This window comes from Trichogramma pretiosum, unplaced genomic scaffold (assembly GCF_000599845.2).
Source record: "Trichogramma pretiosum strain Unisexual culture from Peru unplaced genomic scaffold, Tpre_2.0 scaffold1, whole genome shotgun sequence".
Taxonomy (NCBI): Eukaryota; Metazoa; Arthropoda; class Insecta; order Hymenoptera; family Trichogrammatidae; genus Trichogramma; species Trichogramma pretiosum.
Genome location: NW_019641703.1, coordinates 5,165,545 through 5,189,470, shown reverse-complemented (window position 1 = coordinate 5,189,470; position 23,926 = coordinate 5,165,545). Strand labels below are relative to the sequence as shown.

The following is a 23,926-nucleotide window of genomic DNA, read 5'->3' as shown; positions in this document are numbered from 1 at the left end:
CCCGCGCGCTAACGCTTTACAGCAGCACGTTTTAGATATTACGCGATCCATTTGGTAAACATAAACTGTAAAGCGGCTGTTTTAGAAATTGATAAAGTTTACGCTTCGAGTTTTTTTTGTGCTAATTCGCAAGTCGAAAACGTTCGATTTATGTACGCATGGGCGCGCGATAATAATTATAAAGAACAAAAGCTGCCCGCGCAGAGTGAGAGAGAGAGGGAGCGCCGATAATTCCATAATTAATTTAATTTTGCATTAGCACTGAACTAATTTATATAATTTATGAGCCCTATTGCATTAATGAATTCGTATTATATCTATATATAGGAACCGCACTGTGTATGCTATTTTCAATATTTGGAATTTACCCGAGTGCGCCCCCGCGTACCAGCCGCGGGGGCCATCTTCATCGCTCGCGCTTGCGACTCTTTGATTTAAACATTTTAATTGCTCGTCCGGGTTAATGGTTATACGGTATGTAACCGTTTTCGAACTTGTACGCGTTGAACTTGCGAAATTATCCCAGGTAAAACAAACTCGAGAAAGCTCGTCAACTATTCGTAACGAGGACGATATATTTAATGTTTCAGATAATTTACTTTGGAAAACAGGATTTCAAGAAGTACACGAGAGATAGAAAACTCATCGTCGTCGTCGTCGATTGGGATGAGCACGATCGGTAAGTACTTTTGCTCAAATACATTAATACGATTCCCCGAAGAGCATCTCGTACGTATATACACGCGTCGGGTTACGCGTCTCGTGACCAAAATCTGGTATATAGGGTACGAGGCTCGGTAATGCCAAAGAGCTTCATTATCGTATAATCAAGTTCTGTCGTTTATGCATAGTTTAGCTGCCTCGAATCGAGGGCCTTTATAGATATACGTATACACGAGCGTATGAATGGTCGATGCCGCAGAAGCAGAAGCTACTTATCCCGGGCTGCGAGTACACACACACACACACACACACACGGGTTGGAGTACCCTCATTATCCATACATCGTAACAGCAACATTAGGCACGCGAAACTTGCATATACGTCTATATACGTACGCTTACATGTGTATATAAGCAGGTGGTGTACCTATAGCCTCTGCAAAAGCCCAATTATTACTCTGTGTACGTATACGTAGTACAGTCGGAACGATTAAGCCTTTCGCAGAATATGCGCGCACACAGAAGCTGCGGTGTAACCCCCCCGGCCCGCGTGTACCTGTCTGTGTGTATCTCATAACACAATTTACGAAAACCTACATCGGTACGTGTGTGTGTGTGTGTGTAGCGATATTCTCGTGCCCTGTTTTCGTTTGTTACAATATTGATGTCGTACCAACGTTATTATACGTATACATTGTGGTAAACAAAGCAGAAAAATTATCCGTACGACTCTCTGTGGTCGTTAACGCGCTCTTGGCTATTATTATTACACAAGTTTAGTGTAATTCGCTGTGACAACGCCGAGCTTCCAGTGACCCAGAAAACGCACGGAGATCTCCTTGCAAGCAGCCGTCGGTCGGTAATTAGTGAATCCTCTATACGAGCGATATCGCGTCGATAGAAAAAAAATGAGTCGCCCTCCCGGAAGTAGTGCCGCCGCCTTGGATTCGCTGATCGCGCGAAATCAGGCACAGCGTCTAGAGGCGGCCGCCCGACAGTCCGCGCCCTACGAAGAAGACTCCGTCCGACCGCCCGGACGTTACGAGGGTTGGTCGGCGGAGCACGAGCTGCTGAGCACCACGAAATTCGCCCGGCTGACCACGGTGACGAGCAACTTGCTCAAACTGGAGCAGATCGACTTTCGGGACAAGGTGACGCGACGCGCGGCCCGCGAGCTCATGGACCGCACGCGCGACGAGGCGAGCGAGCTGTTCAACGCCCAAAAACGCTTCCCCTACAACGATCTCTGGGTGGACCTTCAGGAGGGCTATTACGCGGAGATCTATCAGCAGGCCCGCGAAGCCCTGGACGACGACGACGACGACGACGTGGATGCAGATTCCGAGCAGTTGCAGGCTGATATCTTTCACCTGGCGATCGAGCAACTGATCTCGATCCCGAAGAACGCGACTGCGAACGAACTGGCGCGTTATCGTATCTTCCACATGGACAGTATCGAGACTCTGTACGACTTGCACTGGGAGTTCGATTGAAGTGTACGCGCTCGTTCGCGCAAAGTATTTTTTCTAATACTTTATCATTACACTCGTGTGTCATTCAATACGTACGCGTATAATGTACTTTTACGCGAGCCTTTTAATTTTTTCATAATTCTACATTTAATTATAAAAATTGTTTTATAACAGCAAGTAATTAGACTCGCGTTTATAATCTTTGACCGTGTTCTACAACATTCTGTGCTTATAATTAATGATGTTTTACGTTCGGAACTTTAACAATATGAATAAATAAACTATATAGTAATAATGCTCAATTGACTTGCCAACTACAGATTTTGCGCGTTTATATAGCTAAATAAATTTATAATTACCAATGGTAAATTAAAAATACAAAATTATATTTTTGGTCATTTATGAATCGATAATTATCAGAGCGACGAATCCTTATCTGCTCTCGGATGATAAATCCTTCGAAGAAAATACGCGAGCTCGGCGGTCGCTTGGCACCAGGAATAGACGACGAATATATTTGAGATAGCTTCTTTATATACTTAACCAGGTGTAGGGTTCTTTGTACATATATATAGCGCATGGCCAACATGAGCCGCATAATTTTTCATTCCTCCATATGTATACTTGCTGCAAAATTTCGCAACAATTATTCATCATCTACTTGCGGGCCACTGTAATGAATTTACGATGCTCTATGTGCAGTCATTGTACGTATGCCCGCTTACGCATTATATGTTTATACGATGATTAATTGCTCGTAATCCTTTCAACTCCCTCCCCCCCTGTTTGTATGTGTGCGTGTACGTGTGTTATACGTCTGTATATACATCTGTACGCGAGCTCTGTATGGCACGACTGCGGCGCGTCCGAAACATCGATTCGGAAAATGCGTAGTGTGCCTGTGTGAGTACGCGCGCGCGCGCGCATTGATATAATACGAGAAGCTCTCTGCTGCTCTTAACGCGCGCAAAATTCGATACGTTTCGAAATTATAATGGCACATGCCAAATCGCGAAGTACCGCCGATGTATAATGGAAAACGAAAGGAAAATATCGATGCATATTTTATATGTATATAATACATCGGCGAGGGGGCGTGATTATCAATTGTACATCTCGACTGACGTCTGCACAGCACTCGCAGGCTCTCTCGAGCGCACGGACATGCCGAAAGACGTGCCAAACTCGCTCTATATCCCTCTCTCTCTCACTCACTCTGTCAGTTTTTTTTTCACCTACTTTTCTTAAAATATATCTATACATAATGTGTACATACTCTTTCTCTCTCCCTCTGTCTCTCTCCATCCACGAGCCATTCGAGGCGAGTCAATATTTGTAACTTTATTAGCTCCGGACGCATCTTGCGGGCCGCGAAGTGCTTTCTTCTCTCGACGCTGTGTATACTTCTTAGCTTTCTCCCCGTCGACATCGCGCGAATTTACCGATGAATTTCATCCTCTTTCGTTCCTCGATGTTTTACGAGCGGACGACGTGGTACACGCTGGCGAAGTGCAGCGCGCGGCGTTGACGTTTTAAAACCCCCCTCGAAGACGAAGGAAAATTCTCACGGACGTTTTTTTTTCGATCGGTCTGCTGTGCATAAACAAAATTTATACGTATGATTAATTCGATTTGTGCGCGCGTCGCTTATATAGCCCCGACGCGTAACAGGGAAGGCTCCGAATAGCTAATCAATCAGTGTTTTCATGTAGTCGAGTAGTTGAGCCCTCCCTTCTCCAATCCCACCCGGGCGAACTTTGTTCGCAACGCGCTCTACTATACAATCAGGGTGTCTGAAATTAGCATAACCGCGCGTATTATATACAACAAACATAAGTCTTCATTTGTCCATTGCTACTGCTGCTGCATGTATATTGTGCAATAAAACTTTGGCATTTATAAAGGCTATACAGAGACTGTAACTGCAGTATGTTCGGCGCATTATAAATTCTAGCACTACGTGCACTAATACTTGCCTCGACGTCAAAAGGTCTTTCACTTTCTCCGTGTGTGTGTGTATAAGCGCCGGGATATCTTCCCTCCCTCGACAGCGTCGTCGTTGCTCCTCGAGCTGTGTGCAGTACTCGGTATCGTATGTACACATACCTCCCAAAGGAAATATATTATATGCATTATGCACGTACGAGGCGTGGTGATACTACACAGCATCAAAAGTTATTAATTACGTTGATTCGGTCCGGTGCGCAGAGCTGGTCTTTGAGACGATGTTTATACAATATATACACTCGCTGTGCTATGGATTTTGTTTTTCTCGAGTAATTTTTAAAATTATTTACATTATTGAGAAAAAGTATTCTACATTAGCATTATAGTACAAGTACATAAATATGAGGATGCTTATATTGTACGTATAGTCGCTCGAGCAGGGAGAGAAACACGAGGCAAGTTATGATTCAACATCAGGCTTCGGCATCGAGAATTATTACCATCCACTGCGCTGCGCTGCTCGCGCGGAGGAGCTGCAGCGGTGCAACAGCGTATGTACGTAAATAACAGAACATGCTGACACATGCAGCGGAGATAATTGAGGGAACACGTATAGATACGCGCTGGTGGGCGAAATACTCTAAAGCCCGAGAGGAGAGAGAACCAGAGAGAGATATCTCGCGTGAATTCTACTGTGATTTTACGGTTACGTAATTTCGGAATTATTGCAAGAAAATATCTGAAATGTGATGTCGGAGGATTTGCAACGATGAATATGTAATAATAATCTACCAAACACTCATGAATATTGTCATTTAAATTTCATAAGTGTTCGCGCGCGCTATGGAGATTATTGTGCGAGAGATTTTGCTATGGAAGATGAATGTATCAGTATCGATTTATTTATTTTCGCTTTGACTGAACAAACACTTACTGGTGAAAAATACTGGTTCAATTTTAACCTTATTTTTAAAAATCTATAAAAATTCAATCATAATCAAAGCCAGTCTACGCCGCAAGGTGGCGAGTACCTTAATCTGTAAATCTGCAAGTGGCAAAGAAAAAATAATTGTATAAGTTAAATCGGACATTCTCAGCTCAGACTGCATCATGTCGAGATAGCACGAGTCGGGAAAAATCAAGTTCGTGATCGAACGGATCACGTCGAACAGATCCGTGGCCACGGTCAGGCGCCTCGACCGATCACTCTGCTCGCCTAAGATCTTGAAAAAGATAATCGTCACGTCGTCCCCCGCGTCCGCTACGTCCTTACTGAGAAAAATCTGCAGAGTCGCGGCGACGTGGTCGTAGCTGTCTGGCTCAATCATAATCATAAGCCAATCTACGCCGCCAGATGGCGAGTACCTTTATCTGTAAATCTGCAAGTGGCAAAGAAAAAATAATTGTATAAGTTAAATCGAGGTTTTGAAATCGAATGATAATTGATAAACTTTTAATAGTATTAAATTAATTTCTTGTAAATATTTTTAAGAACGTAATTACAGTTTTGCAGAACAAAAAAAATTTATAAAATTAATGTATCACGCAGAACATCAAATGTTTTTAATGTTTATATTACCGGACACTAAACTCTTCTTTCTGTTGCGCGAGTAATTAGTGTAATTAATTAATTTGATAAAAAATTTCTTCCATAAGATTTCATAATAAAGAATTTGATACTCTCGAAGTTTCATGTTTTTCTCGTTTATTTTTCTCTTTGGCTCTCGAATATTTTTGTTGTAATACATAATAAATCGGATTTTTTAAAAGCACCTCGTTGCGTAGTCATTTAATCTCTCTCTCTCGTTTCTTATATCCATTTAATCTTTAACGCGTGTAACGCGTATACAATATGAATGATCTCTTTCGCAGGAGAGAGAGAGAGTGCAAACTTTATCCCGGAGAAACACGTCAATGCGAAAATTATGCTGAGCTTCTTAAGGAGACCGACTTTAACGAGCTGAGCTGCATTAACACTCGATATATAAGCACCATTTGAAGGTTTGAACTTGGTCTCGGGGCGAGACGACGCCAGAGACGACGAGAGAGAGAGAGAGGGAGATGTATGTACATTTATAAAGAGGCCTGAGAGACATAGAGATCCGTGTACACGTGTGTGTGTGTGTATGTATGCACGTGCATTACCGCGCTATACAGTGCAGTGAAGCAGCAGCTCGGTGCAGTATAGCTGGCACAATGAGTGCTTGGAATCGGCTTTTACACGCTTTGAGCTTGCACCGCGCCACGAGCAGGTTCTCTCTCTCTATCTTTCTCTCTTTACACTTTACACTAGTTCTATATGCTGCACACTGAGTATGTATATATACGTACAGATTGATGTCGTTCAACGTCTTTCTCTTTCTCTTTCCCTCTCTGTGCCTCTCTCTCTCTCTCTCTCTCACTAAAACAAGCTCTCGCGATTACGCTGAAAATCATTGCCCTTATTATTCGCAATTCAAAGGCCAAGCAAATGCTGCAGAGAAAATCTCTTTCAATGGCGATTCGACAAGAAAAAAAAAAAAATTGCAAATGGTTTTTGAAGCGATCGATTCGGTTAATTACTTTTCGAGTGCATTCGAGACGTCGCTATCACGGAAAAGTGAACTCCGGCATGTATAAACTTCCCGCTGCTGCTGCGCACTTTTATATTTCATTCGTATATATATCCATCGAACGATCCATAAAGCGCATAAAAATGAAGCATTTTTATATTTACCCTTTTTTACGACACTCTTTTACTCTGCTCTCAACGCGCTCTTTTGTTTTTGATTCCGCGAAGATGTATATACACCTGTATATATGTATAAGCGCACGTGTGCGCGCCTCTGTATATATAATACGAGATTTCGATATTCGAGCCCACCTGTAATACGTGTACAATGTATCGTAGTGCAATACGGCGATTTTTTTTCTACGTTTGTTTTATGACTTCTGTCGGGTTGCCGCTGCTACTGCTGCCTTGTATAAGAATCACGCCCTGCGCATGCTACACACACACATGTGCTGCAACAATTTTTGTTTATTTTTTTTATCGATTTGATTTTTCGATGGAATCGAGTCCAGCGCGCGCTTCTCTCTCTCTGCTTTTTACTCGACTTTTATGGATCGAGATTAAATAATAGAAAAGAAAGCTCGACGTGCCCTGGCAAAAGCTCTGTATATGTAACGAAAAAAGCACGTACATATCCAACGGATGTGTACGCGACGTTCTTTATACATGGAAATTCGAGAGAGAAAAGATCGGTCATTATTACAGGGCTTTTTTTCCCCCAAGCTTGTATTCATTACTTCATCCAGTAGGAGAGGAAAAATTTGTTCTGCACCTTTTGCAAACTGCAGACAGTTTCTTCTCTCTCTCTCTCGTCTAAGCGAATAGTCGCGAAAGTTTAATAATAATATACACGCGAAAACGTTCAGGTGCGCTGCTGCTACTGCTACTGCTTCTGCTACTGCTGTCGGAAGCATAAAAGTTTCTGCGCGCAAAACTTGGGCTACGCATGTTCTTAAACTCGTCGCCACTGTCGTCGTCTCTTCGGCGATTCAACTGTGCAAAGAATTTAATTAGACGTCGTTGAGATTCTTCAACGCGTGAGAGTCTGGTCTTTCTATCTCTCTCTCTCTCTCTCTCTCTTTTGCTTCATGTTTTTCTTCCGCGATGCATTTTCTTTTCTTATACTTTTTCAAAAGTTTAACTTTGTTATCGCTCGTTTCTCCATCCCTTATATTTTTTTCAACTTTTTTTTTTATTTCCAGTCCTAAAATACCACGGACGGTTTCACGTCAAAAGGATATTCGCACTAGGTAAATAACACAGTAATTATTCGCCAATCCGATAGGGCAAGAGAGATAGCGAGGAAGAGAAGAAGACAAAAAGAAGCAAGAAAACTGTTCGACATCTTTCTCTCGCTAAAGTAATCGAGTCCGCGTGCGCTATATACGAAGAGTCGAGGAGAGGCAAGATCCGGTAATCGAATCGATGGTATAGCTATATCAAGACGATCTTATCTAATAGCGATTATGGTCAGTTTTCCCAGTCCAGCAGCAGCAGCAGCTGTGAACCTCGCAAATCAGGTTTCAACGTAGATCGGAAAGCTTTGCCCGAGTACAGTAGCCTCGGCTTAACCATCGGCACACGCGCTTACATCCTAACGTTTATATATACGTGTGTGCAAGCGTAGTAGTTGGATACATAGATGGATAAATGGAAGGATTGCCACGGGTGCAAAGTCCAGAACATAATCATTCGCTCGCGTACACAAATATATACGTATTACGCTAGGCGCATGTACGTGCACGTACGTACGTACACACATATGCACATTATATATAAACGTGCTTCGCAGCACGGGCGCGCGCGCGCGCGCAAGGGCCACTCCTGACCTGGATCTTTGTCGGTGGCGGCGGCAGCGGTGGCAGGGAGAGCGACGGCCAAGACAAATATTACCTTTCAAGACCTCTACACAACACGCCTCAACGTACCCATATATGTGTGTGAGAATTACCTGCGCGCCTCGTGCATATACAGTCGCATTTGCGTGTAACGTGTTATAATGCGTACGCATGATGTGCTTCGAGGAAGATACGCTCCGCGTCGTACATTACACGTACACTATATATAGGGCTATTATGCATTTACGTCCGTCTCGGCGCACGCGGGGTGTGGCTCGCGCCGATAGTTACGCGATTCAAATCCTCGCCCGTGTGTACAATAATAAGTATTGTGTATTCGTGAAAAGAGAGAGAGAGAACTAGGATTGACGCGCCGCGCGATCGACTATCGATTTTCTGTCTTTTGAATTGTGTATACAGCGAAACTACGTTAATATTATGCATTTTTTCAATCCAATTTTGTTATAAACGCCATCGACGAGCGTGCATTATCTACGTGTTATTCGAGGAAGCTCTTGGCCCGTACGCGCCTCGTACTTTTGTCGAGCGAGCAATTTTACCCTGTATGATACGTATACACGTTGAAAAAGGCCTCGTAAGGCTTGGAAAACCCTTGACGCGCGAACGCATTCACACGTATTACGAGCCAAGCCACACTTGCACCCACACACGGAGCTCGAGCTTTTGTTGCAAACGCGCCGCGCGCATACACGATAAAATACAATGCGAGTGTATCACACACAAAAGTTGCCGACATAGTTGTCGAAAAGCCGCGTTCGGGTATACCAACCTCCTTGAGGCTATGCACATGCCCCTGCACCACCTATTTGCCGCTGCTGCTGCTGCTGCCTTAGCCGCACACTGTATGACCCCGATGTACACAATGTGTGTGTATATACATTGATGAACGGCACGCACGCGTGTATATATATATAGATACTATATGCAGCTGAAAGGGAGGTGAGGCCAGGCGAGGCGAGGCGAGGAAAAATAAAAAGAGAACGATTATGAAAACGAGCCATTATCGCAGCTTGCACGGCCCCTGATAGGAAAGTTTAGCGACGCTTTGTAATAAGTTCCCTGGCCCCTCGTGAATTCCTATATTATTTGTAACAAACGGAAATATACGTGCCTCTTTTTCTTCCTCTTATACTTGACGCTTATAGATATTTCGAGTGTCTGTGGTGAGTTATATGTACAAGACTCGATGATGAGGTGTCCGAGCTTGCGAACAAAGCTCCAAGTCTCGTTCGCTTTTGTATCTTTTTTTTCCATAGTAAATAATGCATCGTATACCAATACAGAGTCGACGGGGCATGCGACCATTAAAATGTTTACCGATCGAGATGAAAGTATATGCTTTTACTTTTTTTCCTTCCCCATTTTTAAGTGTAAGATAAGATATTTCTTCTTTTTTATTTTTCATTAATGTACGCTTGCTTGTACCGTACTTTACTTTTCAAGTACTTTTAACTAGTTGACATTTTCAAGTAAAGCAAACTTACTCTTCTTTACAACGCGAAGCAGTGAGGAAGTATTCGCATTCACTTTTCTCTTTTCTCTTTTTTCTTTTCTCTCTTTTTTTTTAATTTATCACTTTGGCTCGTCATCGAATGGGATTTTGAAAAAAATGCATTTCGTGCTCGCAATAGTAAACTAAATATGTCTTTGAAGTGTCAAGCCAATTCGCTTTGTACTTTTCAATTGTGTAAATTGTTATCTGATGAAAAATTTCTCGAGCGTAAAGAATTATATTAATAAATTAAAGCTCGTGATGAATTGAAAAATTGTCAAATGTATAGTGCTACCCATTACAAAAACAATAAGTGCAGCTCAAACGATGAAATAAAAAATTTTTTCATTTTATTTAAAGTCTAATTTTAACTTCGAGTTAAAATAATTCGTTGCTCGCATGCCCGGCAAAATGTGCACTTTGCGCTCTACCTATTTATTTAACGAAATACACATTGCATAAACCGTCGATATTTTTATTTTCTCTCGACCCGCAGCAGCTATCAAGCGCCTAGAGTTCAGTGTCGCTTTTAATTGCGTATTTGTTCTTTTTTTCCGCCAGAGAGAGAGAGAGATCTCTCATTCATTAAAACGTTGAAATCTCTCGCTGAAACTCGAGTAAAAATTTGAACGCTACCGTTACATTTATGAAACTAAGAGTATTAAATATAAAATAGTTCCGTGCGAGAGAAAACTTTTCTCTGCTAGTTTATTTACGTTAAATTTACGTAATAAGATATCTTCTTAGAAGTATTGTTTACCGCACGAAACTGTTATTAAATAATACGTATTTAATATTTCTGTTTCAGGTGAGTTTTTCAACCGTATCCTTTGCTGCTCGCAATCGTGAGTTACTTGTCTACACGCACAGATGGAAAAAAGCGTTTATACCGGAAGAAGAGGTACGCGCCGAGTTATATATTGTATGAAAAAGGTTAATACGGCCCTCCGTGAACTTGCGCGCGTGCGATGGAACAAATGCACAATCACGTACTCAGGAGACCATCATTAATCTTTCTTTCTTTTCTCAATGGTATAATACGAGGGGCGGCAGGCGGCAGTCGTCGTCGTCGTCGCAGTAGTATAGTCGTGTAACCCGTGATTAATTTTGCCCGTCTCGAGACATCTTGCGCGCGCTTTGAAAAATTCGCCCAAAGCGTAAAGGTATGAGAGTATCGCTGCTGCTGCTGAGATCGGACGCGCGAAGCTCACGAGTTTTCTTTCGCGCTGCTCGGTGCGAAAAAAAGTCTTCTCTCCTCTCGCGGGATTTCAAGATCCATTGCAGATTCCTTTCGGAACTTATTACGCATTTATCATTTAAAAACTTGCGCGTACGCGCGGGTATGTGTGTTGCGTGTATACGCGCGACCGCTTGCAACGCCGTGCACGCGAAACTTAATGACAAACGAATTAGCTGCCAGCGACAGAGAGAAGAGAGTACATTTTTTTCCTTTGACCCGCGCGCGTATAAGTGGCTTGCATTTTTATAACACACGAACCAGGCGCTACATCATTTTTCCTGCTCGCGCGCGAGGAGCGCGCTTCATTACGAGGGTTGCTCGCTTTTCCTTCGACCAAAAATTCTTCATCCCTTTAAAACTAGACGCGCTGCTGCTGTTGAGAGTGCGAGAACTTACATCCAAAAGGAGGGCGAAGGAGGTTTCAGTTATATAAAACTTAACTTTAAAGAAAAATGGATTTCGTTGAGAGCTAGTATAGTAGCAGCGGCAGTGGTAGAGGCGATGCTGAAAGTATCGCGCGCTCTCGCGGATAAGAGAAAGAGAGAGCTGAACTCGGCCACGCGAGAAAAAATTATGATTACCCGTCCCGCGTGCCCGCGCGCTTTGGCCTTTTGATCTCGCGCGCGCGCGGGGAAAACTTTTTTTATTGCATTTATTCTCCTGGCGCGCGTGGTAAGTACTCTCTACTCTGCAGTACTATAGGAGGAAATAATAAAGTTGGTTAGCGGCGGCGCGGTAGCTGCTGCTGCTGCTGCTGCTGCTGATGCCGTAGCTCTGGCTAGCCCCGACGACGACGACTTTTCATTTCTCATATATAATATATAATGTTTCATTTATTACGCCGAACGATCAACGCAGCACACACACACACACACACACAGTTCACCCGGCCCTTTGCCTTATCGAATTCATCATCTTTATATACGGCGCGCGGTATAACGTCCGAGCTTTTGAGAGGGTCCGATGTTATATAATGTTTTCCACTTATCGACCATAACTCGTGCGGCGAGTCCGGCGGTGGCGGCGGCGGCGGCGAGCTCGACATTAAATCGGGGGTATGAAGCAAAATCTTGAAACTTGCTCGAGCTCCATAACAGCGCAGCCGAGTCGAAAATTCATCCACTCTTGAAAGCTCGCTGCTCACGCGCTGTATTTAACTCGAGCGCTTGTACTTTCGCGTATTACGTAATCCTTATTCTAAATTAACTTTCTTGCGCGCTCCTCCTAAAAAAAAAGAGACGAATACTTACAACTCCATAATGTGTTCTTGCCGCTGCGCTGCTGCAGCGCTGCAGAGAGATGTTCGGTGTGTAGTACGAAGCTAGCGTAGAGTTTTACCTCAATTTTGCAGAGCAGAGTGCGCGAACAAAAAAAGCTTAATTGCTCATTGGCCGCTTAAAATAGAAATCCTCCGTTCGTTCTGGGACGTGATGCGGTACGGCTTAAAGTTTTTCGTTCTTCTCCTCGCTTTTGATAAGCTGCGCATATACTCGAAGATGAACGAGGAGTCGCGCGGGACAATAACGCGCGTAAGAGCCTGTTTTTTTTTGGTTAAAAACCACGCCGATATAAAAAGTAACGGAAACATCGGAGAGACAGGACTATCGCGAAGTTAAAATGGAGCGTCGCAACGGAGATGAAACTATTTCATCTTCGTTAATTAATGAAACGAGATAAAAGATTGCTCAACGAACCGTATGTTTAGATGTGTATTTGGAATTTAAATTAACGTCGAGTTGTATAACTCATATATTATTAAATTCTCCTCGTTGTACCAACAAAGCCACGCGTATACGCGCTGCTGCTTGTTTACTCGATCTAAATTAATCAATTCCTTTTGCATAACGTCTGTGTATGCTTGGCTGAAACGCGCATAATAGTGGCACGCATGCACTCGCGCGTAAGTATATATACAATATATACGTGCTAAAACATCTGGAGAATATAAGGGCCAAATACTCGCATTCCACGGGAGTTGTGGTTTGGCTTTATATTATAAAAATATATACGCGCGTGTGTGTGTGTGTGTGTGTGTGTGTGTGTGTATACGCATGCTGCATGCACGAATCTAGCACACTCAAAAAAATGTATTAACCTTTTTACTCCGCGCGCGCGCGCGAGCAAAAGTTAGAAGGAAAACTCGCGTAAAGCACAGAGAGCGAGAGAGTAAGAGCTGGGGAGAGAGGGCCCCCCCAAAGAGGAAATGAACAATTTTAAACTTCGAGCCACGTTCGCGCTTCCCTCGTATACCCATTTGGTATAGCTCTGCGCGGAGTCTCTGATGTGTGGGTGCGGGTGAGCGGTGCAACTGCTGCTGCTGCTACTGCTGATGGCTGTATCTACGTACGTGCGCCGTTGCAAATACGTGTTTCTTTAAGCGCTCACCTGGCCGAGCCCGCCCCCCGAAATACATGGTATGTACATGCGGTTTGATGTGTACATACGTATGTGTGTACGTGTATACGTATAAAACTACTGTATCCGCACCATCGTCGCCGCGTCTCAAAAGTCGTATCTCGTTACGTGGGCGGAAAATTTCATCCGATGCGCTCACAGCAGCGGCAGCAGCAGCAGTAGACGCGCGATGCAATAGACTCCCGACTGCACTTACATGTTGCGAGAGTCGAACGCTTATACATTACTATACGCACTCGCGTCGTGTTTTATCGAGCTGCAGTTGTGCGCGAGCTATTAATGAGACATTAAAAAGCGCCGCGTCGTGTACTTGCCGCATGGATTGTTTTTGTTTTTTTTTTTTTTTTTGTTTCGAACTCCAATCTCGTGCAGAAATATCGCGTCCATTTGGAATGGAAGATGGAAAAAATTGTTGTGATTCGAACCTGCGCGAAACGCTACATTGACGTAGCAGTCTTATGTATACAATTGGGTTCACGCGTGGGTTTGTGTGCGTGCGTGTGATTACGTAGAGATATGTACGGACTTTTCGTTCTTTTATATGTCTATTTGTCTCGATTTTTCAGACGATCTTTTTGCTTTAAACTGTTACGTAGTACCTAGCGCAGCTTTTTCTTCCCTCCCTCTCGCCCCCGCTCTATACCTCTTCCACTTCCTCTCTCTCTTTCCTTTTTCTTTTCTCTTGGGAACGATCTCGTAGAATACAGTATAAAAGAGATTCTTGAATTCGATTTCGAGTCTTTGAAAAGAGTTTCGTATCGCACATCCACAGACGTATTATACGAGATGAAATTTGTCAAGAATACCTATCGAGAGTATAAAGCTTATGTATGATATGAAAGGGCGCGGGAGGTAAAAAAAAAGTATTACCTCGATACGATATGCATAGATCGCAATTTCTTTTCTATGGCTGTTAAATCGAAGCGAAAATATATCCCACTATGTGGCCACGTATGTATTTTTTTCTTTCTTCCGATACTAGGCACACACACACACACACGCGCGCGATCATTCCGACGGAATCACATATTTTTTTCGGCGTAATTGCATGCCATATGCGTCCTTTTTTTTCGATTAAGCGCGACGATTTATTCCTCGAGCGTGGATCATCGGACATTCGCGACGAGCATGACAAGTAGTATAGGCAAAAAAATGCAGCTATATAGGAAGGAAGGAAGAGGACTATAATATCGTTAAAGCGAACGAGCAAAACGAAGCTACGTGACCGCAAAACAAGCGCGAGCTCGCGCATAGATACAGCTGCTGCTGTATGCGAATTTAGCAGAGCGAAGCCCGGCTCGAGGCTTTATTGGGCGCGAACTTCGTGTCCTGCCATCCGTGCTGCAATATACACGGCCATTTCGGCGGGGAAAGGGAGTGAGGATGGAGGGGGGCGAGGGTTCACGTGCACGTGTACCTATATAACGTGTGTGCGGGCGATTTACCTTGCGCGACGCGCGAGGTGTGCAGCGCGCGCTCGACTCAATCGACCCTGTCGAAATTTTCACGGATTTTTACATCCATATGTATGTACGTGCATTTGCTCGTACGTCAACGACACCGACGTGATTTTACGACCTTTCTCGAAAATGGCTTCGTTTTCTTAATATGGTCTGCGAGCCCCGCGGGACTCCGATGCATGGTACAGTACGCTGGTGGAGAGACACGAGAGTGGAAAAATTTTTCAACGTAAATTTTCACGTTCTACGACATTTACGAATATAAAGATATGAAAATCTTTCATGAAACTCATTGTAATTAAACGTAAATCAATTGCACGCAGCTTGGGTTTCGCAATCGATTTTCGTATTTTCCACTTCATTTTTCTCGCGTGCAGCCTGTAGCACAGGCCTCGTCCGTAACTCTCGCAAACGCTAGTGATCATATTCCAAACACGGACCCCGAGTTTATAAATAAATGATAACCAATTGGGAGAGTGTGTCCCTTGCCGAAAATTTCTCGATTTTCAACCGAGGCCGCATAGAGTGCTCAGCACGCGATGCAGTGCGCACACCTCCCCGCCCTGCGGTATAAGTTGATTCATTACACTTGCGATGTGGGCATGTACACCCGTGTACATTGGCCCGTAAACAGCGTGCGCTGAATACTACAATCGGATTTTGGCATTAATTACACGAGTTTCGAAAGAGAAAGAGGGAGAGGGAACGATCGTTCCCGTGAACCAAAATAGTCGCTCTTGATGAATCCAAAGGCATTAAAAGAGATTCTCGATAAATTACCCTCTCTCATAGCGAATAAAAAATTTCATAAATGGTACACTCTATCAAATGCCTTTATATTTTCATCATTTTATTATTCAAGACTGTACGCGTTTATAAAGAATAAAAAAGAAAATCCATTCGTGAAAATTTGAAGTGTCCAGTCAAATTGTTATGATGCCAGGAAGAAATTATCTCGGTTAGTCGAGCGAGCGGTAGAGAAGCTTCCTTAAATAAAACTCGTGCTTCTTGGTCCGACGTGTATTATATATATCTGTATATATCGCACGCGAGGCGTGTCTATAAGGCAACAACACTGCCCGTGGATGCTACGTTTGATGGAGAGAAAAATAAATTGAGAAAACGAGGAAGATTAATCATACTTTTGGTTAGTTTTTTCTTTCTCTCTTTGTTTCTTTATTTTTTTTTCCGACGCGTGTTAGCTTGGGGAACAATGAAGCCCCTCTGTGTACGAGCAGATAAATTCATACCGACACTTTTTATTGCGTAAACGAACTGTTCGATAACAATCGCGAAAAAATACTTATGAATACAATGAAAATAATTCGGTTATTAAACGCTCGTTTCGGTCTCTTGGTATGGAAAAATTCGTTGTATTCAAGCCCCCGTCAAATTTTGAATTATCCACAAAGAACGCGTTCATTATTCAACGACCGATAATTCAACTACGATCCATAATTGAGTTCGATTTTCATTTGCCAAACTTGTTATGAGATAAAATTATGCAAACTTCATTATGCGTGCTCGTGCGTTAAATAATAATTATACACAATACCGGAAAGTAGACGAACATCTTGTTAACGTCTTAATGGAAAAATTTCTCGAAAAAATTTTTTTTTCTCAGCGAGAGCAACGAGAGAGTCAAAATTTAAGTTAATCTTCGCCATATCATCGTGCAGTAAAGAAGTATAAGCTGTTGCTTGTAAGCGATGCAGAGTAAGTATTCTTCACTTCCCAATAGCCCAAAGTCACATGACGAGATTCGACCCTTAATTAAAATTTGAAGAAGACACCTGCGACGTGGAGAATCAAGATAGAGACTATGTGGATGGATAAAACTCCGAAGAAAACTTAACTCAAACATTCTTAAAACATGCATAAGCATGTGATTTCAATATAATTTTTATATTATATCCAATGAAAATTAGAAACAGAAATAGAATAAACCTTCTAATCTGGTATAGTTCAATAGTTCCATGGCACGATTCGCATATCGATAGACCTGTCAGCGATACTATATCGATGGATAAATACGCTACTCGTTTCAACCTGACTAGCAAATTTCCCGCCAGTCTTTTTTTCCATTTTTTGAAAAACAAAGTTTCCTGCTCTCCTCTCTTTAACGGTTTTGCAAACGCTTAATTTCCTTCGAGTAACTACGGGCCGTTGGTGCTGCTGGCTGCTCTACTTTTTGCCTTTCCTTCTCCGCTATGTTAGTTATATATACTCCTTGATCGCCCTCGACGCTTAGCGGAAAAAGAGAGAGAAGCATACTATATATAAATATATAGCCGTATATATACATTATGAGCGTCGTATTCGATTGAGGGGAAAATGAAAAATCGACGAGGGAAAAAATTAGAAGAAGCAGAGGCGAGCAAAACGTGGCCTAGCTAACGCGTCCTATACGCGGCTCTTGCCTGATTTTCAGATTTCAGACCTCTCATGAATGCAGAATCGACCTTCCGCTCGTACAACATCTATACTTATAGGGGTCGAACGATAATTCGATTTTTTTCGCTTCCTATTTTTTTCTGTGGTCGCGTAATATCTCCGGAGAATGAATATTAGCCTTGAAATCAACGTGAGAGATTAATTGTTTTGCGCATAGTTCTACATAACTGAATTTTAGCAGCTTTCGAAAAATGTCAAAAACAATACTTTTTTTCGTTACTGCAATCTTCGCTTACTCGCTTCCTTTCTGTTTCGTCTAACAACCGATGTGGTGTAATTTTCTGAAAAATAATGTTACCTTTTTTCCAGAAATAATAGCTTCTTTCTAATGAGAGGATATATTTGAAAAAAGCTCGTGCAATAGAAGAGAAATAATGAGCAACGATGTTTGCAGCTAAACAAAGAAAGAGTATATGTATTATATACAGGTATCAGAGAACATTGTTCAAAGTCTGTAACAGGTGTGGTTTAGACGAGGCAAACGAGCTGTCATTTGTATGGAAAAGCAAAAACAGTTTTACGCGTTCAAGCGTTGTATTATTAAAAAGTCAGGTCTTATTACTAACATGCAAAAAAGTGGAAAAAAATCTTTTATAGGTCATATGATGTAAAAAGCACTCGCCCTTCGTTGTTACAACTTTTTGAGTAGAAATAATAAATTGGAGTCTTGCGCACTTCATTACATGGGCAAATTATTCGAAATCTAACACTTATAAGACGTCATTACTTTTAATTTGTATAAATGACGTCAATTCGTCGAAGCAGAATGAAACAAGATTAATTCTGACCACTATAGAACATGTAAAATAAATGCATTTCAAGGGTTCTCGTAGTATTGCTTTTTTCCTCCCTTTCGACATCGTCTTACGTCGAACAATAAACGTTTCAAATTCCGGGCTTACAAATACCGTGGACTAGAAAATAAAAATAAAAGCAATATCGTAAAACTCTCTGCGAATAATGCTCTTTTGCTTCGTTTTACTCGAGTTCTTAACGCTCACGCATAAAATAACCGCAGAACGTAGCCTCACGTACCTGAAGAAAATACTTCCCTCTTGTCTTGTCGAAACTAATTATTATCGACCTTCTTTCGAGCATAATTAACAATTAGTGACAAAAAAGATGCATTGAGTTGTTCTTTTAATCGATTCTTTGTAAAAAATGCACTTCTCCCAATAATGCATTAACTCTCGACATTTTACATATCGGTTTTTCTTATAGGGTTTATCCCTGTATATTATCAGTTTTCGTTGTTCGAACTTCCCGCTACAATGCTAGGACAATTGCTTTTTGTACTTTATTGACAAAGAAAAGCTTACGACTTAAAACTGATTTTGACGAAATGCATAGAACGTGATGAGCTGATAGCAAAATTGTAACTTTTATTTCGAAAAATTTAACATAAATTAATTAAGTCATTGCTATACGAATGATACCATTAATTGAGCCATTTTTTGGGTAACTCTTGTAAATTTCTTTGAATATAAGTCACATGCGTATTTTGAGTTAGATTGGTGTGTTTTTGGAGATTACTCTTCCGTATGTAGAGCATGTATGTGTGATAACATTGAGAGCACTATCGAATTGTTTCTTAAGATAAGTTTTAGTTAAATCTTATTTAAATAAAGTTTTATTTAAACAAGTTTTATTTAAATTTCTCTTTGCATTTATCACGCATAATAAAAATAAATAAACAGCAGGCATGATAACTGTTGATTTTTTATTGTAAAAATTTTTTTTTAATTATTTGTGGTGGGTTGTCTTCAAGTAGCATCAGAATTTCCTACGGACCGTGCGATATTCGACCTCGTAGGCAGTTGGTGAGCATCATAAAGAGTCTCAGCCGACAAAATCATCATCTGCTAAGTGGATCAGTATTGACCCTACTGAAGACGATGTATGAAAGAATGCGCCGAGTATAAGTAGTCTTTTCTGAGTTCACTGCTTATGGGAAGTGAATTTTTCTACTTTCACCGCATAGTGGTGAGAACGTGAACTAATTATTTTTTTGAAACGTTTGTGTTACTCATATCTCATGATCCGATCGATGTAAAATAAAAATTTTGATATTTTTAAAAATTTAACTAAATAGTGGCCGTGTAAGTATTATATTTATCGATTTCGTAAATTAATAAAGTCGTTCAAAAACTCTACGAAATACCTTTAAGCTTCAGAACAAAAAATGAAGCTAAAAATATTTCAATCAATATTCATCGTTAATTTAAAGCGTATACATAAATATTTGCAGTAACAAATTAAAAATTAATAAAGCAAAAACAAACGCCCCCGGGTGGGCTCGAACCACCAACCTTTCGGTTAACAGCCGAACGCGCTAGCCATTGCGCCACGGAGGCTTCGAATGCAATTGAAGAAAAACACATTTTCAGTGTAAAAACTAGCCGGCGTCTTCATATTGGCATCGGGATCTGAGAAAATCAGGGGAAATTTGAAGGGGTTAATTTAGTTCAAATACGGCCCAAATTTTGCCAGGAGCATATTTTTAAACGTAATACCAGCTAACTAAATCTTCTAGTCTTTAAACATGGAGTATACATAAATTAAAGAATATAAGGAATATTGTTAAAATACGCTTTGTTGCTAAATGATTGTCTGTTAGATTAATATCATTAAATTATTAAATATGTTATATACCCTTTGGTATTGGGTAACAAATTTATTATTTAGAATGAATTGTTACTGTTGCTGACTGAGGGGAGGAACATGAAATAAGTGTAAAATGTTTGAGTGAGATTCACACACAATTAGACTTTATTATAAACAAAATAACTTAATACTATTGAAACAAAGCTTACAAGCTACTTTGGCAGATGATAGTCGATCCTGCTGCTAGTAGTGGCTGTCGGTCTGCTGCATCGAACGGCTGCTGGTGGCTGTGTTTAGGCTGCTGCTTGGCTGCTGCTTGGCCGTCGGTCGCGGCTACCTGGCTGGTGGTGGCGGCTGTTGAGTTGACGGTCGCGGCTGCCTGGCTGGTGGTGGCGGCGGCTTAGATGGTGCAAGCTCGGATGTACATTCACGAGCTTTACCGTTTGCGAATACAATAAGTCACTTCGGCACTCGTGCTGTATAATTTCAGTTACAAAAACTAGTGCGCTATTAATAAATTTCTATTGCTTCTCGCGAAATACAAGTATGTTTCATTCGTAGTCACTCGTTAAGTATATTTTATTACAAGTCCGTTTAATATATCGCGGAGTCTCTAATATGATATTCGGGACACATACACGTGCGGGGCTCGATCTAATGTGCCGGTGTGCGTTGGCCGTTTACACTCACACATACATTCACGCGACCATTGGGCCAGTGTGCGCTGTCGTATGCCTGTACCAGCCTCGCATAGCATAGCGTACATCTTGACTGTACTCGCCTCTTCGCTCGCGAGATCAAGCGTCATACGCGTTCGTTTGAGCGTCTTATTTTAATAATTATATTTAAATTTTATCATACTTAATGCTAGGTTATTGGTATATAACAAATAAGTTAAAACGTAAGCAAGTTTTTCAAAAATTAATGAATACAAAAAGCAGTGCGGTCTCATCACTAGCAATCACATCAGATCCAAGTAATGTACAGGTCCCCTTTCAATCGCGTATATTTTCTCTCCGTGATAGAAGCAGCTTATTAAAACTTCAACGTAGTATTTTTTATCTAAGCTGTCTCTCACTCTCTCTCCTTTCTTTCTCGCTACGTCTGTTTGCTCTTATCTAAACATACGCGAAGTCGGAGTCTTTGAATTTAGAAACAATTAGAAAGCGAAGTAGCAGCTGCACCTATGCCTAGCCATATGCTATAATTATAACTCCCCCTCTACGTAACTCGCGCTACTTTAATTGAATCTCTCTTAAGTACAGTTACGACGCCGCAGCGTGAACAGAAAAAAGATCGTGTCATTTTCATCGAGTAATTTTTGTGAAAAAATTAAAAAATATTCTAAATTACAAACAATTGTGTTCTGTGTGTGAGAGGGCAGAAAAATGTCCACGTCCAACGACGCATCCGTTGAAAATTTGGATAGCCAACAAAGAATAGAAAGATTGAAGAGCTGGCGAAAAAATATCAATTGGCAGGTCGAAGGCGAGCGACACGAATTTCTCCGTAAAATTTATCCTTTAATAAGTGATTGGGAGGGCCCAGATCCCAATCTCCAAGATATTTTTCGGACCGAAGAAATTGAGTGTCTTCTTTTGGATACCATTAACAATCTTAAAGCAAAGCAATATGACAGTGAATTGTGTGCGTTCTTCTGGTTCGTGCGTCGCATCGGATACAAGGACAAGCCCGAAGTTGATATAGACGGCAAGCCATCGTCCCGTCGCACTACACCATTGCATCATGCGGCTAGACTCGGACACCAAGACATCGTGTTGCTGCTTTTTACAGTATACGACAAGTACGAGGTGAATTACACCGACGAGTTCGGACATACGCATTTTCATGTGGCCTGCGAGTTTGGCTGTGAACATGCGATCAAAAAATTTCTTGAACATGGACAGGACCTCAATTGTCTTCTTGAAAAATCGAGCTCATTTGATCCGCCGCTGTTCTTGGCTCTGAAATATGGAGAGAATATGATGGTCGAATTGCTACGTAGAATAGACTTTGATCCAAATTTAGTCAACAAGGACGGATCAACACCTCTGCATATGATTTGCCAGAATGAATGGATTACTCATTCAAACACTGGTACGTTGACTAACTTAACTGCTTATAACTTGGCGAAGACGTTATTCGAGCTCAACAACGAAAAATACCAACCAGTGCAGATAGACGCCCGAGATAAGTTGGGCAACACACCGCTACATATAGCCGTAAAATGCGAAAACAAGGAAATGATTGAATTTCTGTTGAGGAAAGGCGCCAATCCGAACTTGGCCAACGAGGAGGGATGGACAGCTCTGCATCATTTCTACCAGCTGCCAATAGTTTCGAATTCGAGTTCGATTGATCTATTCTTCAAGATCTGCCACGAAAAACAGCAGCTTGTAATGGTCGACGCTAAAGATAAGTTGGGTCGGACACCCCTACAATGGGCCGTGGCAAATCTCTGGCCAGATGGCATCGATATTCTCTTCGAACATGACGCTGATCTGTCCAACTTCGTTTTTCCCACTGAAAATTATTTCGCCGAGAGATTTAATTCGTGGGAATATGAGACACGCGGAAAATATGGATATAGATTCCACCTAGCTTCTAGAGCTCTGGCTGTTGTCGAGCTCATAGTGAAAAGAGGGTACCAATTGGATCGGAGCGACGTCCTGACGATTATGAAATTTTTCGCCAAACATGGATTGTTCGAGAAGTCGGACGAACTCAAAAAGTCTGGTTGGTATGATGAGGGGAAGAAGGTGGCGTATAGAGACACAAAAAAAGTGATGATAAGTCCGAGTGTGTCGCTCTACGATCTGACTCTGCTACGACCCGAAAAGGCGGAAAAACTACTCACGTACACAGACTACTGGAAGTTCCAGTTGGGTCACTATTTATTCGAAAATTATCGCGAACCTTGTGATTTGCATCTGTGTGAGAAATTATCAAGAGGATTTTTTCTGCACTGGGCCTTGAATCCTTTCTGGGAGTTGATTCACAAACGATTACCACTTGAAATCTGCGAAATGATCCTTGACCATCTGACGAACGAAGATTTATGTCACATTTGCTTGACAGCTACACTCCAAAGCTCCAAACCTCATAACTTTATCACCTCCAAACTTTAGTATACTTGCAGTAACTTTTGATTATGTTTGGTGTTATGTAGATGTAAAATTTGCAATTTTTTTTTAAATTACAATAAATAAGTTTAAGCAAATAAGTTTTGATTGTTTTACTGAAAAAATATTGATAATTATAATATTTCTATGTACTCTCTAAAATTATGTATTTAGTTTCTATTAAATTTTTCGGCATGTCACGCTAGATGTGATATGAGCCGTACTAGTAGACTATAGACATGATGTATAGAGAAATTGAAGTTCGAACTTCTAAATATGAGCTGCTTTTTAACTACCTCTGTTGTGAGTAATATTAAATTCATTGTTATGAAATTTTATAAATTTTTACAATCATTATCTTGGTATTATTAACATTATGTTCTAAGATTGAATTAAATATTTTTAATACTTGCATTTTATGCATTTTGAATTCCTGGGTAAAATCACGAGAGCAACTCCTTTATTAATACTTCAAACACGACTGGTAGCGCTCTTTTTTTGTCTATAAATTGAGTTTACGATGGCGCAGCATCAAGCAACTTTCCTGCGGTATGTTGCTGATTAATTTTGTTAAGATGTGAATTTTCCATTAATTTTTATTCGTGCAAGCCTCCCGATTTCTATATATTTTTTTACGGTCGTACGAGC

General features: G+C 41.4%; 1 protein-coding gene and 1 non-coding gene across 4 annotated transcripts in view; one reads left to right on the top strand and one right to left on the bottom strand.

The window, feature by feature from the left end:
• Nucleotides 1-23,926, top strand: part of LOC106655834 (acetylcholine receptor subunit alpha-like) — a 110,764-nt gene that overhangs the window by 21,929 nt on the left and 64,909 nt on the right. Inside the window, exons 2-3 of one of the 3 annotated variants that reach the window (XM_023462886.1) lie at nucleotides 591-679; nucleotides 10,792-10,884. The exons of 1 other annotated variant lie outside the window; for it this stretch is intronic. The gene's annotated coding sequence lies outside the window, so the exon portion shown is untranslated. The remainder of the gene's footprint in view (nucleotides 1-590; nucleotides 680-10,791; nucleotides 10,885-23,926) is intronic. One more of the 3 variants, XM_023462884.1, reaches the window with a different exon arrangement.
• On the bottom strand, nucleotides 19,834-19,906 carry Trnan-guu. The gene has a single exon. It is a non-coding gene; the product is annotated as a tRNA-Asn (tRNA).